At 44.8% G+C, this 16260-nt stretch overlaps 1 protein-coding gene across 3 annotated transcripts in view; it reads right to left on the bottom strand.

The window, feature by feature from the left end:
* TRHDE (thyrotropin releasing hormone degrading enzyme) overlaps window positions 1–16260 on the bottom strand; it is a 450694-nt gene that overhangs the window by 177966 nt on the left and 256468 nt on the right. The window lies entirely within an intron of this gene.

Genomic DNA, 16260 nt, shown 5'->3' with positions numbered 1-16260 from the left:
CAAGAAAATAAAAGATTTTAAAACATCCCACATACTGACAGACTCTTGTTGCATACTTTGTGAAGACTAACAACAACAAAAAGAACTTGTAGGTATAGAAAGAAGGCTATTGGGAAGTGGGCAGCTAATAAACCATAACACTTACATATGAATATAACAATTGTTACACATTATTTTCCATTGCTGGAACAACTAGCTGTTCATAGGAGCAAAAAAATGTCCAGTGTAAGGCACAAAATAAATAATAAAATTATACAATTAATTATGAGTTCAGCAAAAACTACAGTACAATCATCATCCAAGTTACACCTTTCTAAATCTAGAAGAAGACTGCAGATTTATACCCCACCCTTCTCTCTGAATCACAGACTCAGAGCAGCTCACAATCTCCTATATCTTCTCCCCCCTCAACAGACACCCTGTGGGGTAGGTGAGGCTGAAAAGGGTCTCACAGCAGCTGCCCTTTCAAGGACAACTCCTCTGATAGCTATGGCTAACCCAAGGCCATTCCAGCAGCTGTAAGTGGAGGAGTGGGAAATCAAACCCGGTTCTCCCAGATAAGAGTCCGCACACTTAACCGCTACACCAAACTGGATCTCTCTGTTGACTTCACTGGTCTGCTTAGGATGGTACTGCTAGCATGCTAAACTGATCCTATACCTTTCTGGCCTGAGGCCCAATCACAGTTCCACATAGATAGGCATATGCCATTCATTTCTGTGAAAAGATGTATGAGCACAAAAGTATTTCCTTCTATACAACATAGTATATTCCTTTGCTCACTGAACATAAAAGATTCCCTGTGTGAGCAGATTTATGACCTGATCTGCATATTTATGACCTAATCTACATATGCAGGATAATTCAGCTGTAAGGGGTAGAATACACTGAATCATTTCAGGCTGCATGAGGAGTATACATATTCTTTAAAAATGCATAGCCCTTAAATTAGGTAACTAGTATAGCAGACAGAATGGTGCGCTGTAGTAGCTACATCGAGGCTTTGACCTTTAAGCTTTGTGTACAAGAAACATCAAAGATCTCCATGTATTTGAAGCTTTAGATCAGGGGTGTTGAATTCATTTGTTATGAGGGCCGGATTTGACATAAATAAGGCCAATTGTGTCATAAGATATAAAGCCAGGTAGCGGACATATAAACTGTATAAAGGGGGCACAAACAATTTTTTTTTACTTAAAACATTAGCACTCTTGCAATATTTTGTTTTACAGTCTGATAAATGTCATCTCTTGCTATGAATTATTGCATCAAAAACTGCAGACAATGTCTGCTGTACCAATCTTGAATATGTTGTTCAAGTGCTGTTCAAGTGTGCACATCTATAAGTTGCAAACCTACTTTTGATTTATTGACATTCATTACCAAGATCTCATAGTCAATGCTTTGAGCCTCAGACCTAGAGGAAAACATGAAGCATCTGGGCATTGTGAGCTTTTGTACATAAGTTGCTTCATGTGCTGGTCAAGATTATGTGAAGACACCATGGCACAGACTGAGGGCTATGTGCTTGTCTGCAAAACTATAGTCTTCTCCAGAAAAATAACTACAACTCCTATGTGGCAGTATAAGAACAGAGACAGCCATGTACAATGATTAGTATCAGTCTACTATCTGCGAAGTCTAAATTCAAGATCCCCAATCAAAGGAAAATGTGAAAGAAAAATCAATGGAAATTTCCTGGGTAAACCTGGGCTAGACACACATACACTCAGCCTAATGCTAAGCTTGTTGCTATTTCTCTTCTAAATAGTTCACATACTTTCCTATTGAGAAAGACAGGAGGGCATGAATACAATGAAAAAGATGAGAACCCAGTTGCACCCATAACAAGTCCAACAAATCTCCCTCCCCTCCCTCTCTCTGTAACAAGGCAAAAAGCTCATACCTTCAATAAAACCTCACTAGTCTTAAAAGTGCTCTTTGTATTTCTCCCAACAGTGAGAACTGGACAAAGAAAGCTCTGTCTCTTTCCTTCCTTCCCGCAGGGCACAAGGAGAGGGAGGAGCCTCAGCCAGGAAGGAAGAGAGGCTGTGCTCAGTAGCTCTGCAGGGTGATTAATTGAGTCTGGCAAACTTAATCACCCAGCAGAGCTACAGAGCTAGGCTCTTTCATTGGCTGTGGTTCCTCCTCTTTCCTCCACCCTTTGGGAAAAGGAAGGGAAGAGGGAAGGAGCCAAGAAAGGCTGCTTTGCTGTCAGGCTGATCGCTGGGGAGAAACACAAAATGGCGACTGAACACAGCAGGCAAGGGAGAATGAAGCAGACAACAGCCAGTTGTTGGAGGGCCTGATTGGAGCCCTCTGTGGGCTGGATCCAGCCCATGGGCCACATGTTTGACACCCCTGCTTTAGATAAGGAATCAATAAGCATCTGAGAATAGACAGGGTAGATATTTTAATCTTTCAAACCACTGAGGAAACATTAAGCCAGCTCTAGTTCTTCATTCAACAATGGTTGATATTTTCTGCAACAGTATAAAACTACTGCTATAGCATAATGTTGTGTAGGGTACTCTAGAATATTAGATAGGATCACACAATAGAGTTATAAACACTATGGCATCTGCCATTCATTTTTAATTTATTGCAATTTCACATAAATTAAACACAATTGACATATTTCACCAATATCTGTAACAAGAAAGCTGAACAGTGATGAAAGCTGACAGGAAGAAAGTAGATTCATTTGAAATGTGGTGCTGGAGGAGAGTCATGGCCCTCATTGCAAGACCTGAGCAAGGCTATTAATGATAGGATGTTTTGGAAAACATTACTTCATAGGATTGCCATAAATTGGAAATTACTTGATGGCACTAAACACATACACAAGCAAACTAAGATTTACTAATCTCAAACAGTTTCAATGAACAATTGACACAGAAGCACCCAAACTATAAGAGAGCTAGAAATGCCAACATCAACACAATCTAACACTAAAAGCCTCCTACATTCCACAATATGGATTTTTAAAAAGAAAATGACAACTATGCAAAATTAATATGAAACATCTACCTAATAATAACATGAAATATCTCTGGCAAAGGATAAAACAAAAATGTCATTTTTTCATACATCAGCTACAAAACATAGTTAAGATATCATAAGCAGTTGGTACACATTTTTAATTTCCTATTTTTTTTAGTTATAACTCTTCCATAACTAAGGTCTCTCATGATACAGAATGTCTCCACTGTCCTTTAATACCTTCTTATTTAATAGGGGTGCTTGTCAGCCATACAACTTATTAAAAGGACAGTAAAGCCGGTGGAGAGTGTTAGTATTATGTAGCCTGCTGTGAAGCATGCTAGATCAAGAACTGCCAAAGTGACAGCTAATCACATGACAAGAGTCACAGGACTAATTAACCTGGATGATGGTAATATCTGGTAATATCTGGATCTGTTCAGAGGAGTCGGCAGTTTAGCTGATTGGTGGGCTGTCCTATATAAGCAGCAGAGTACCAGAGTGGTTTTTCTCTCTATGTATATGGATTACTGGTGAAGCACTTTGCTACTCTGGACTGTATTTGTATATAACTTCACTGTAAATATCTGTATAATACATGGTATGTTATACTACCAAACTGGTGTGTTGGCTCTTCATATCGACGTTCCTGTTGCTAAGGCAAGTTACTGCTTTGGTCTACCTGCACTCAGCACACGCTCCTGCTGTCAGAGAGATGACACAATAAGGCAGACATATTCTGCCAAAGCATACAAGTTCTCAGAATGTATAACAGGATATCAACAAACCCGTGCTTCGCTATGGTATTTAACTACCTTTAATCCAGTTATAATGCTTCTGGATATATAATTTTTTTGTGTTTTAGGAAGGGTGTTTTGTTTTTGGAATTGGTTTTGTAATATAACAGCAGTAGGAATAAGGCCCATTGTGAGGGGAAATACAACAGCTTCTAGAAAGAGGCTCCGGGTGACTGCCCCCTCCCACTTTCTTCCCATCCACTCTACCCAAGTGGAGGCATTCACTCCTCCCAACTTTGGTGTGTTCCCACCCACTTAAGGGCGGCCATTTCCTGTAGGGAAACTGATCTGACTTCAGCTTTCCATCTCCTCCCCCCTCTCTGCAGCCTCTACCTAGGAAAAATACATACTTTCTCCACAATGTGATCCAAAGCAGCTTACATCATTCTCCTCTCTCCCTTTTGATCTACACAACAAACCTGTGAGATAGGTTAGACTGAAATTCTGTGACTGATCTGAAATCACATTGTGGTGTGGACCAAAGCAGAAAGGAAGTGACATCAGCAGGGTATAATGACACAGTCCACCGTGCAAAGCAGTCACTTTCTCCAAGGGAGCTGATCTCTGCCATCTGGAGAGCAGTTGTAATTCTGAGTGATCTCCAGCCCAAACATGGAGAGTGGCAACAATGCTTCTCCAGGTGGAAGTAGCTGGTTTGGCTGGTGGAGTCTATGGCATTGTACTTGTCTGAGGTCCCACCCCTCCTCAAATCCCATCCTCTTTAGGCTCTGTGAGCCAAAACCTCCTACCTGACATTTATGAGAACATCATGATTTCTAGTTAGGGTGCCAGGTCGCCTGGAGTTCCAGCTTGCACACATCTACTCATGGGAATAGGCCATGTTACCAGCTTGCTAGGCCTGAGCGAGGTGTACAGGTTTTAATCACCAAAGCAGTATCTTCATGGACGGGGCCCGACCCAATGGGATGAACTCTCAGTTTATCTTGCGCAAATACCTGGTTCTGCAGAGTAAGAGATCACGTGACCACTAAGAGCTGTCCAGCTATGCGATTTTCAGCCCTTCCTGATTGGAGCCATTACATGAGCCAACAACATCTGCAGTCATCTTTCTGTGCCTCCAGATGCCATGAGAGTGAAGTGGGAGCTCCATGTATCCGGTGTGCAATACGGACATTTCCATAAAGACATCAAGCTTATCTTGGTGTGCATCCTGCCAGACATTCCAAGCTATGCATTCCACAATGGACTGTGCCAGCCAAGATGGAGACCCCCTGTGATACTGCAGATCAACCCCAATGTGCAGCCCATACAGCTGAAGGCCTGGCGGGTGCCCTTTGCCTTGAAACCAAAAATCAAGGAGGAACTAGACCACCTTGTGGCACAAGCGGTCCAGGAGCCAGTTGCTAACGCACGATGGGAGACCCCTATCATCACCCCAGTGAAACCCAATGATAGCGTCCGCATCTGCAAGGACTACAAATGAATTATCAACAAGGCGCTGCAGGGCCATGCCTGGTGGTCAGTCATGTCCTGGCTTCTCTATCAGGTGCCAAAATGTTCAGAAAGCTGGATCTGGCCCAAGCATACCAGCAGCTCCCAGTGGACACCACCACAGCTGAGGTCCAAACCATTGTGACACATCAGAGTGCTTTCTGGGTAAAGCACCTTCAGTTCGGAGTCAGTGTGGCCCTGGGGATCTTTCAAAACTTAATGGACTCCCTCTTAAAAGGTATCCCCAGGGTCCAGCCATTCTTTGACAATGTGCTGATCGCTGTGGTCACAGAACTTGCTTCTGCCTCTGCACAGTGCTTCAGCAATTCAATGAGGTGGGCTTTAAAGTAAAGAGGAAGAAATGTATGATGGGAGTCCTCACAATAGACTTTTGGGGCTACACGGTGGATGTGAGTGGAATCCACCCAGCAGACAAAATAAAGGCCATTTGTGACACACCAGCCCCCACCAACAAGGCTGATTTACAAGCTTTCTTTGGCCTCCTAAATTTTTATCATTCCTTACTCCCGCCACAAGGTGGCGGTAGCAGAGCCTTTGCATAGGCTCCTGGACAAATGGGTTCCGCAGGTTTGAGGTTGCTGGCAAGCCACCGCCTTTCAGGCAGTGAAGGACATTCTTACATCTAATAGCTGGCTGGCGCACATTGACGAGTAGCTGCCCGTCATCTTGGCCTGCGACGTCTCCCCCTACAGGGTGGATACAATCTTCGCTCACATGCTGCCAGACAGCCGCGAGATCCTGGTAGCCTATTATTCAAGGACTCTACAGAAACCAGAGTGCAACTTTGCGCAGATTGATAAGGAGGGTTTGGCTATCATGATGGGAGTAAAAAAATTCCATGAATACCTCTATGGCCAGCCCTTCAGCATTCTTATGGACCATGAGCCCTTGCTAGGCCTATTCACCCCCGACTGCCGAACACCCCAAATGCTGTCACCCAAGGTTTTGTGGTGGTCCATCTTCCTTGCGAGGTACCAGTACGCTCTCCAGAAAGCGATGGGCCATGCAGATGCTCTGAGCCACCTGCCACTGCAATTGGAGGACCCGGATCCTGCCCCGGTGCACCAGATCCTACTGCTAGAGTCCCTCCCGAACCATCCGGTTCATGCTAGGGACATTGCCCAATGTTCACCTAAGGACAAAATCCTCTCCCAGGTTTTGGACTGGGTGTGGAGGGGATGACCCACAGGCCTGGTGGCCCCAGAATTTGTTCCCCGCTGGGATGAGCTATCAGTTCATAAGGGGAGTAGGGTTGTGGTGCCATGGGCACTGTGGCAGCAAGTCCTCACAGCACTGCATGAAACCCATCTGGGGATCGTGCGAATGAAGGCACTCGCCCACAGCTATGTTTGCTGACCTGGGATCGATGACATGATTGAGTCCTGGGTCGCCAGATGCCAGCCTTGCCAGGAGACCTGATTGGCACCTCCCCAAGCACCAACTCAGCATTGGGAGTCCACACGCAACCCCTGGTCCCGCTTACATCTGGACTTTGTGGGGCCCTTCCAGAGACAGACTTTCTTTCTGATAGTGGACTCCCACTTGAAACAGTTGGAGGTGCTTCTGGTGGCTTCCACTTCCTCCCGGGCCAACATCTGTGGCCTCCGTTAGTTCTTTACCACACACAGCCTACCGGACTCGTTGGTCTCCGACAATGGGTGGCTGGCATTCACTTCAGGGGAATTCCAGGACTTTTCCGCCTGTAACCTTATCAGGCATATTAGGTCTGCTCCCTTTCACCTGGCCACCAATGGCCAATCCGAAAGGATGGTGCGGATGACAAAGAAATTGCTCTGCCGCATCATCCAAAGGGACTTGGAGGCCTGCCTTGCAGAGTTCTTACTGGCCCAGCATGCGATCCCTTTCACCGCCACCGGCTGCAGCCCAGCAAAGTCTTAATGGGCCGTCAGTTGTCCACCCTACTGGGCCGTTTACACCTGGGCCTGGCCTTGGACCTCCAGGAGGTACCAGAGGTAGTCAGGGCATCCCATGGGCTAGATACAGGGCACCTGGTCATAGATAAGAACTTTTTGAGGGGCAGCATGGATTCTAGCAAGGGACGCCCGGGTTCTTGGGTCAGTAATGTATGAAGTGACCACAGAGGGTGGGTCCATTTTAAGGCAGCACACAGACCAGTTGTGATCATGAAAAGCCCCCGAGGAAGCGGTCGAAGACTACAGTCCCAACAACCAGCCTGCTGCTCCGATTCCTTCCCTTACTGATGCGGCCAAGCCAGAGGCTCCAGCCCCCGCCTTCTGGGCAGAGCCAGTGACCATAGTTAACCCGGAACCACTGGCCAGAAGCCCTGCATCTCCAGTTCCTCACTTGCCACCATGGAAATCATGACCGCTCCTCTGCCTGCTCCGGAGCATTGGAGTTCCACGCGGGAGCATCGCAGCCAGCCTACCTATGGGCCTATGTTTGCTAGGCTTGTGAACTTGCAGGGGAAGGATGTTATATATGTGATAGTAATGTGTCTATTATATGGAGTTCTCACCCGGCTCATTGTAGCCTGCAGGACTGAGCTTGGGGACTCTGGAACAATGGGTAGTAGGATCCAAATCCTTGCTGCCCTGCTCCAATCATGGCCCCTTGCTGGTTTGAATGGTTCAATAGGACAGTGGTCCCCAACTTTTGTGGTGCCGGGGACAAGTACCAGGGCCAGCCCACCCACCATGGCCCCAGGGCTGGCAGGGTGGGAGCACTAAATTCGGCCCTGCCCCCGTGACACCCCACAGACCCTTCCACGCCCCCTGCTGCAATGTGCAGCCTCTCCCCCACAGCCATGCAGCCTCCCGCCTCTCCCGGGCCGTGCAGCCTCCCCGCCCCCCGCGGCCATACAGCCTCCCCGTCTCTCCTTGCGGCACTTCCTCCTCCGCCCTCCATTTCTACCATTTTAAGGCAGAAGAGGGGCGGTGAAGCGCCTCCTTCCCCAGCTTATTAAGGGCTAACCCCTCGTTCTAATTTCAGCAGGAAAAACCTCCATAGCAGCAGCTGGCAACCCACTGAAGAAATGGCGCTGCCCTTGTCTCCACCCCATATCCTTCCCACACCCAGGAAGGAAGTGGAGAGGAGGCAAGCGTAAGGCTGCTTCTTCAGCGGGTTTCCGGCTGCTGCTACAGAGGTTTTTCCTGCCGACATCAGCGCAGGGAGGGGTGTTAGTTCTGAAGGAGCTGGGGAAGGCAGCGCTTCACAGCCCCTTCTTCTACCTTAAAATGGTAGAAATGGAGGATGGTGGAGGAGGCGCTGCGAGGAAGAGACGGGGTGGCGAGGCTGCACAGCATCGTGGGGGGGGGGTGGCCAGGCTTCTCAGCCTGGTTTCTGACAGGCCATGGACCCATACCAGTCCACGGCCCGGGGGCTGAGGACCCCTGAAATAGGACGCTAGCACAGGAACCTGGAATGTATATATAGTTGGCCCTGTTGGCCTAGTAGTTAGTCTTTGAGTGCAGCCCTATATGATGTTGTGCAAATAAAAAGAGCTATGTTCGCTACCACCTCACCTCTTCATTGCATGGAACCCACTATATTATACCACCAACCACAGAAGAAATGAACTCCCCGAATTTTGAGTTTCTATGTCCAGGGGTTTCAGCTGGGCATTGATGAGTCATTAAGGTCACCTGTCTTCAACTGTCTGCAATCTCTGTTATCTGATTTTCACCTCAGAACACAGAGCTGCACAGCTGATCAGTCAGAGAGAGGTGTGTGCAAGCAGGCAGCAGCCTGCCAGTAGCACAGCAAAGTTTTACCCCTTTGTGAAAACATGCTTTACCCCTTTCACCCCCTAAGGGGTCAAATTTCTAAAAATCCCTTCTTAGAGGGCATTGATGTCATGGAAGTAATGCACTCCCTGAATTCTGAGTTTCTAGGTTCAGAGGCTTGAGTTGGGCATTGGGATGTGTGTGTGTGTTTGTGTGTGTACTCTGGAAGTCATGGAGCTTTGGATAGGAGGAAGGGAAATGCGGAATATGTATATGACTAGGAGTAAGGCCCATTGTGAAGAAAAATACAACAGGCTCTAGAAGGAGGCTCTGGGTGAGTGCCTGCCATCCTTGCTGTCTTCCTACCCACCCAAGTGAAGGCATTGACCCCCCCACACACACACACAAACCTCAAGGGGATCTAATCTCTGCCATCTAGAGAGCAGTTGTAAATTTATTTATTTTTATCAAAGATTTCAGGTTTTCACGGCTGGTAACATCATTAGGGTTTGTAGAATCTTTCAGGATCAAGTGCCGTGTTCTACTGGAGAAAGTTTTCCTTCCAGATGTTTCGTTCTCAGCTGCGGAGAACATCCTCAGTGGCGTTGCAGCTGGAGCAAGAGCTCTGACCTTCTTGGCTGCACTTAATGCACAGCAGCCAAGAAGGTCAGAGCTCCTGCTCCAGCTGCAACGCCACTGAGGATGTTCTCCGCAGCTGAGAACGAAACGTCTGGAAGGAAAACTTTCTCCAGTAGAACACGACACTTGAGCCCGAAAGATTCTACAAACCCTAATTATTTATTTTTATTTATTTTATTCGATTTTTAGCCCGCCCTTCTCATAGAACAGGCTCAGAATGGGTTACATCATAAAAATGGTCCATAGTAAATCTGAGTGATCCCCAGTGCCTCCCCAGAAGGAAATGGCATTGTACCTGTCTGAGGTACTATCCTTCTCAAGCCCCACCCTCTCCAGGCTCCACCCCTAACCTGGAGTTGGCAACCCTATCTCCTTTCCTTTATCTGCTCCTCTAACTTCAACTTTCCTTTACCTTCCCCCTCCCTGCAGCTTCTACATAGGAAAATGACAGTCTTTCTTCACAGTAGTGGGGGGCAAAGCAGTTTGCATCATTCTCCTCTCCCTCCATGTGATCTGAACAACAACCCTGTGAGGCAGGTTAGGCTGGAAGTCTATGCCTGGTCCAAAATCACCCAGTCAGCTTCCACAGCAAGAACCTGGGTCTGGCAGATCCCACTCTGAAGCCCTAACTCATATGTCCTCCTCAAATTCCACCGCAGACTGTTAGCTGCCCTGAGTCCGCTTGCGGAGAGGGTGGTAAAGAAATTTAATGTAAATAAATAAATAAACAGAAGCTCCGGGAATTTCCCACAAATTTGGAAAGGTACCACTAAAGACCTCTGGATGAGTGCCTTGCTGTCTTTCCACCCACCCAAGTGAAGGCATTCAGTTCCCCCCCCCCCACCTCAAGGGAAGCTGATCTATTTGGATAGCAGTTGTAATTCTGAGAGGTCTCCAGCTCTCACCTAGAGATTGGCAATAGTGGTTACCCAGGAGGAGAGGTCTTCTCTCAGAGACCTGTAGTAATCCCTTAGGAATTTCCCACCAACCTGGAAAGGTACCACTAAAGGCCTCTAGGTGAGTGCCCCCCTCCCCAGTCTGACTGACTTCCCACCCATCTAAGTGAAGGTATTCACTCCCTCCTGCCACCTCAAGGGGAACTGAACTCTGCCATCTATCTGAAGAGCAGTTGTAATTCTGAAAGATCTCCACCTCTCACCTGGAGATTGGCAGCAGCGGTTCCCCAGGAGGAAAGGCCTTTTCCTCAGAGGCCTGTAGTGATTCCTTAGGAATGTCCCACCAACCTGGAAGGGTACCACTAAAGGCCTCTGGGTGAGTGCACCCCCACCCCCAGCCTTGCTGTCTTCTGACTCACCCAAGTGAAGGCATTCACTTTCCCCCACACACACTTCAAAAGGAGCTGATCTCTGCCATGCAGAATTTCTTGAGCTGCAGTTGGCAACCCTGCAGCCTCTAAGGAAAAGGACAGTCTTTCTTCACAGTGTGGGGGTGAGGGGAGAAAACAAAGTAGCTAATATCATTCTTCTAATTTCTCTCCCCCCCTTTGACATAAACAACCCTGTGAAGGCTTCCCTATCTCCTTCTCAGACAACCATCTTGGAGCGAGGCTGAGGAGAGGAGGGAGAGGGAGGGAGTGAAAGACAGTAAAGGCGGGACAGCCATGCCCTCTGAGATGGTGCCAGGCTCCCTGGCTATTGCAGTGGCCTTCTGAGGCTGTGTGTGCTGGGAGGCCATCTGTGTGAAGGTATTGGGCTGTTGATAGGGCCTTTTGTGGGGCCGCAGGAGTTCTGCAGCCCTTTTTGAAGCTGGTTGACAGAGAAGAGCTAAGAAATGTGGCTGTCTCTGAGGTAAGACTGCTTCTGGCAGCTTGTTCTACATTCCTGGGCCTGAGTAGGTGGGGTGGGGAAGTCTGCCAATAGGATGCCAGAGACACTAACTGGCATGTGATGGGCCAATCGTTTGTGCTCAAAATATTAGTGAATATCATCCTCGGTTTGGCCATGGCAATGAGAGAATTATTACTATAGATAAGCCATTATGGATTAACCAAAAGTCATTAGTAAAGCACAGTTTTTGATAAAACTGCATTTTACACATTATAATGTTCTTCAAATGCAGATAGAAGTATGAAATGTTAGTCTTTCTTAAACATCTGGTCTGAATAACTGAAGGTTAATGCACACAACTATTCTTTATATGGCAGATACCCAGTGGAATTCTTCTTACAAGCTGACCAATGAAGCGGAGGGGATGACAATGTTTTGAACAATAGATCCTGGAATTGTGAATTAACACTGCTTTATTTTAAAAGATGTAAATAATAACACTGACATTTGTCACAACACATTCTCAAGATCAATTCATTAGATTCACCTCAAAATCACATAAGCACAAATGTTCAAGGACTGTTTAGTTCAGCTTACTTCCAGGGGTGCACAAAGTCACTGTATACCTTCCCAGAGGAAAGGTGACAGGCACAAACAATTACTGAATTATCTTTTGTTTTTTTGAGAAATCTGAAGTCATTAGTCATCATTTATTTTTTAAAACCTCAGTCTGCTCTGTGATCTCAAATCATTTAAATAATGAGGACAGCAGGTTGCAAAGCACTCACACAAGGAACTGAACATTATTTCTGTCATTTGAATACCAGCCAACAAGCAATATCCAAGTCACTTTCACACAACAATCATTTTGTTGACACCAGACAGCCACAGCTGGAAGCCCATGTGAAATTTAGCATATTAACAAATTCACAGCATGAATTAAAGTTAGAGAACAAAGCATGTCATGCTTGGATTATAAAAATGGCATTAAAAACTTTCATAAAATTAAGAAATTAAATCTGAAGAGTCTTCATGAATTTCAAAATCAAATGTGTTTCAATAAATACCCTAATCCTAAACAAACACAAAAGTAACTTTCATTGAAATCACTGTGATTTCTATGTAATGTACGTTATTTCTTTTAAGAAAACAACTACAGGCAGATTAAAGCATCAAATCCTAAACATATTTACCAGAAAGCATACCCCACTGTATTCAGTGCAAGTTACTGAAAAGTAAAATATTTAGGATAGAACATTATGCCTCATTGAAATAAATGGGATCTTCAGTAAATAGATAAAAGTTTGTGGCTCTTCATTTGATTGCCATCAAGTATACTTAATTTTCTCTGACTATATCTGGGGATAGGATTTTCCCCCATATCCCACTATATATTTTCCCCCATATCCCACTATACTTACAGAACTACCCTAAATCAGTGTCACATCCATCTATCTATCTATCTATCTATCTATCTATCTATCTATCTATCTATCTATCTATCTATCTATCTATCTATCTATCTATCTATCTATCTATCTATCTATCATCTACCTGTTTGTCTGTCAGCATATAAAATATAAAATATAGAACCAATTCTAGCCAATTCTAGGGGCAAAATTCTAGCTTGCCTTCTCATGGTGCACCCTGGATAACACTAAACTGCTAGAACTTCTAGCTCCACACAATTGTAAGATCTCTTGGCTACACTACACACATGGAAGCACCACCGTCTAAGTCCATGAAAGTTAATGGATAGAAGGTATGAAGTCAATATAAAGAATGGGATAAGGTTATGTGTAGGGTCACACTGTGAATTCACCATTTTTTATGAACTTCTCAGTGTTAAAAAGTGGTTTGGTAAGTATTACCAGGAAAAAAGTACATTGTAGATACAAGTGCATTTTACACAAATCATGGGCAATATTTGTTCAAACCTGTGAATAGTTGCATTGTTGCACAGTTTTTGTTGATACTAGGGTTGCAAATCCCCAGTTGGGGGCAGGAGATCCCCTGGTTTGGAGGCCCTCCCCCCACTTCAGGGTCATCAGAAAGTGGGGGAGGGGAGGCAAATGTCTGCTGGGCACTCCATTATACCCTATGGAGACTGGTTCCCATAAGGTATAATGGAGAATTGATCTGTGGGTATCTGGGGCTCTGAGGGGCTGTTTTTTGAGGTAGAGGAATCAAATTTTCAGCATAGCATCTGGTGCCTCTCCTTCAAATACTCCCCAAGTTTTAAAAAGTTTGGACTGAGGGGTTCAATTCTATGAGCCCCAAAACAAAGTGCCCCTATCCTTCATCGTTTCCAAATGGAAAGAAGGCATTTAAAAGGAGCGTGGTCTCTTTAAATGGAGTTCCCTTTGGAGTTCAGTAGAGCTTATCATAACCTTGCTCCTGGCTCCACCCCCAAAGTCCCCAGATATTTCTTGAGTCAGACCTGGCAACTCTGGTTGATACTGTTGGATCTTTCAGCAGCCTTTGACATAAGTGACGACCCCATTCTTCTCCAACAGCTTGAATACAGTGTTGGTATTAGGAGCATAGCCCTTCAATGGTTTCACTCTTCTGTCTGACTGGACAAAAGAAGTCTCTACCAGATGGATCATCTGGCATCAGTCAGAGCCCAGAACTTTTTCATCATGACTCTGTGGAATAAGCTCCCTTAAGAGGAGAAGCGGGCCCCTCCTTGGAGATCTTCAGAAGGTGCTGCAAGATCTGCCTGTTTGCCAGGGCTTTTAAGGGAGTTTGGATGGCAGGTATCTTTTAAGATTGGGGATTTGGGTTTTTTGTTTGTTTTAATTGGAAATGCTTTTAACTATTATTATAAGATGTATTGAACCACGAGGAAAGGTGGGATATTATATAAATTTTAAGATTTAAGAACAACTTTTTACAACACACTGCAGAATTGTCTCAGTGTTCCTCATAATTGTTTAATTTGCTGATAAGCATGGTTTATCCATAACACTCAAATGCACATTTAACTGAGTCCTAAATATAGCTATTAATTCTTTCCCTATTAATTTCTCAAAAAACTCCTTCAATTGATTATGGCTGAGAAAAGCCCGCTTTTTATTACAGGAACAATATATAGTATTGATTTTATGGGTGATAAGTGAACAAGAAAGAACATGATCCACAAAAGTGTTCCACTAATATGATGCAAGACCTCCTTCTAAGCTGTATGTCCCAGCAAACCACACGCATATACTAAACAATACTATACTATATGTGGCTTGTAAAGTATACCAGATACTATACAAACCACATTGAGTTCCACTGCTAGGCCTTAAAAATGCTATTTACATGCAATGCTGCAAGGTTTCTCGGCCAGAAAAAGAACATCTCCAATTCTAACTGTAGAGCAGGTGGCCTTCCTGGGATTTTATGGCCTACATTGCCAAACAGGGTGATGGGAAGGGTTATGTCAGCACAGTAGAGCATGACTGTGGACCATATACTGTCTTAAAGAACACCCTGACATCCTTCTTCTGGAACAGATTATGAGTCAACCAACTACTTTGCCAGAATTTCACAGGAAGGAAGAAATCACTTTTGCTAGAATAGTTAAGAGACTGTTTTACGATTTATCTAAGAAAATGCAGAGAAAACCATCTGACAGAGAATGAGAAAACAGCTCTGCCTCCTGCTACATTTTACAGTACTGAACAATTCTTCTCTGGGATGGATGTTGACATGTTAAAGACAGAATAAATCTTTGAAAAATGATCAGAAGAAGCAGCTTCATGAAAACAACCTGACAGTGTATCTGGAAGAAACAAGTTCATATGTTATGTTTATACATGACTCAGTCTTCTGGTACTGAGTTTTTAAGAGCACATGGTATGAGCTGGAAGTTCTGAACTCAAATCCCAGGACACATGAATATTTTTCAAGTGGCTTTAACCAAGCCATCCCTAGTCTGCAACATTTACTGGCCTGTTTGTAAGGAATATTGTAAGACTAGAGATAGTATTTCAAGTATCTTGATTATTCATTACCATTATTTATTTCTTAACTACTATTACTACTGCTACTACATATAACAAGTGACTGCCAAATTTATCCAAATTTTTTATAAACTAAGAATGTTAGTTGGCCTGGCATAACCCCACTATTATTAGCTGCTTCCTGTTAAGTGAGGAAACTGAAGGTATACAAGAGAATTAGGTTCACAAGAATGTTTCACCCATTTTCCCAAACCTTTTACTAAACCAAGCCCAAGTTTCAGTCATAATCCATAAATATCATTTTTCTCCATTAGCTGTAAAAAGGGAAAGAATACATTTTGCTGTGTTGTGCATACTTTTCTGCTTACCATTGCAATCCACAACAGAATCCAGAATCCCTTAGGAGCCCAAGATGCCCATGAAATCTTGTTCTCCTAAGATATTTTTTTTTGGGGGGGGGGGACTTTGGGCTCATGCGGGAGGGGGAAAATCATGCTCCATGAGTAGAAGTCCTTCAGGGTAAAGGCATACTAGCCAGGATCCCAGCCATTATGTAGAAACAATTTCTAGCAATGTCCACATAAATGACTACTATTTAGTAATATGTTGAAAATTAGACATTAACAATGGAAATGTGTATCAACCAGAAGGTGTACAAGAGTACACCTGTACTGTAGGGGAAAATATTCTTCATGGCTTTCCCATTTTTCAGACTGCAGAAATGTGAAAATGGAAGGTGTGGAGAAATGCCTTGCCTCCTGGAGAGGTGGCAAGCCAACTTTAAAAGATTGTCTCTGAGCTAGAGACAAGCAGGACGCGTGGGGGAATTTGGCCTCTGGCATTACAGCAGCATCTGGGCTACCTCTTTCCTTTTCCTCCAGGCAGAAAACAGAGTATTGGGCTAGACCAGCCAGAGACTATCCCC

This window comes from Heteronotia binoei, chromosome 8, assembly GCF_032191835.1.
Source record: "Heteronotia binoei isolate CCM8104 ecotype False Entrance Well chromosome 8, APGP_CSIRO_Hbin_v1, whole genome shotgun sequence".
Classification (NCBI taxonomy): Eukaryota; Metazoa; Chordata; class Lepidosauria; order Squamata; family Gekkonidae; genus Heteronotia; species Heteronotia binoei.
Note: the sequence above shows the minus strand (reverse complement) of the source record. Positions and strands in the feature narration are given on the sequence as shown.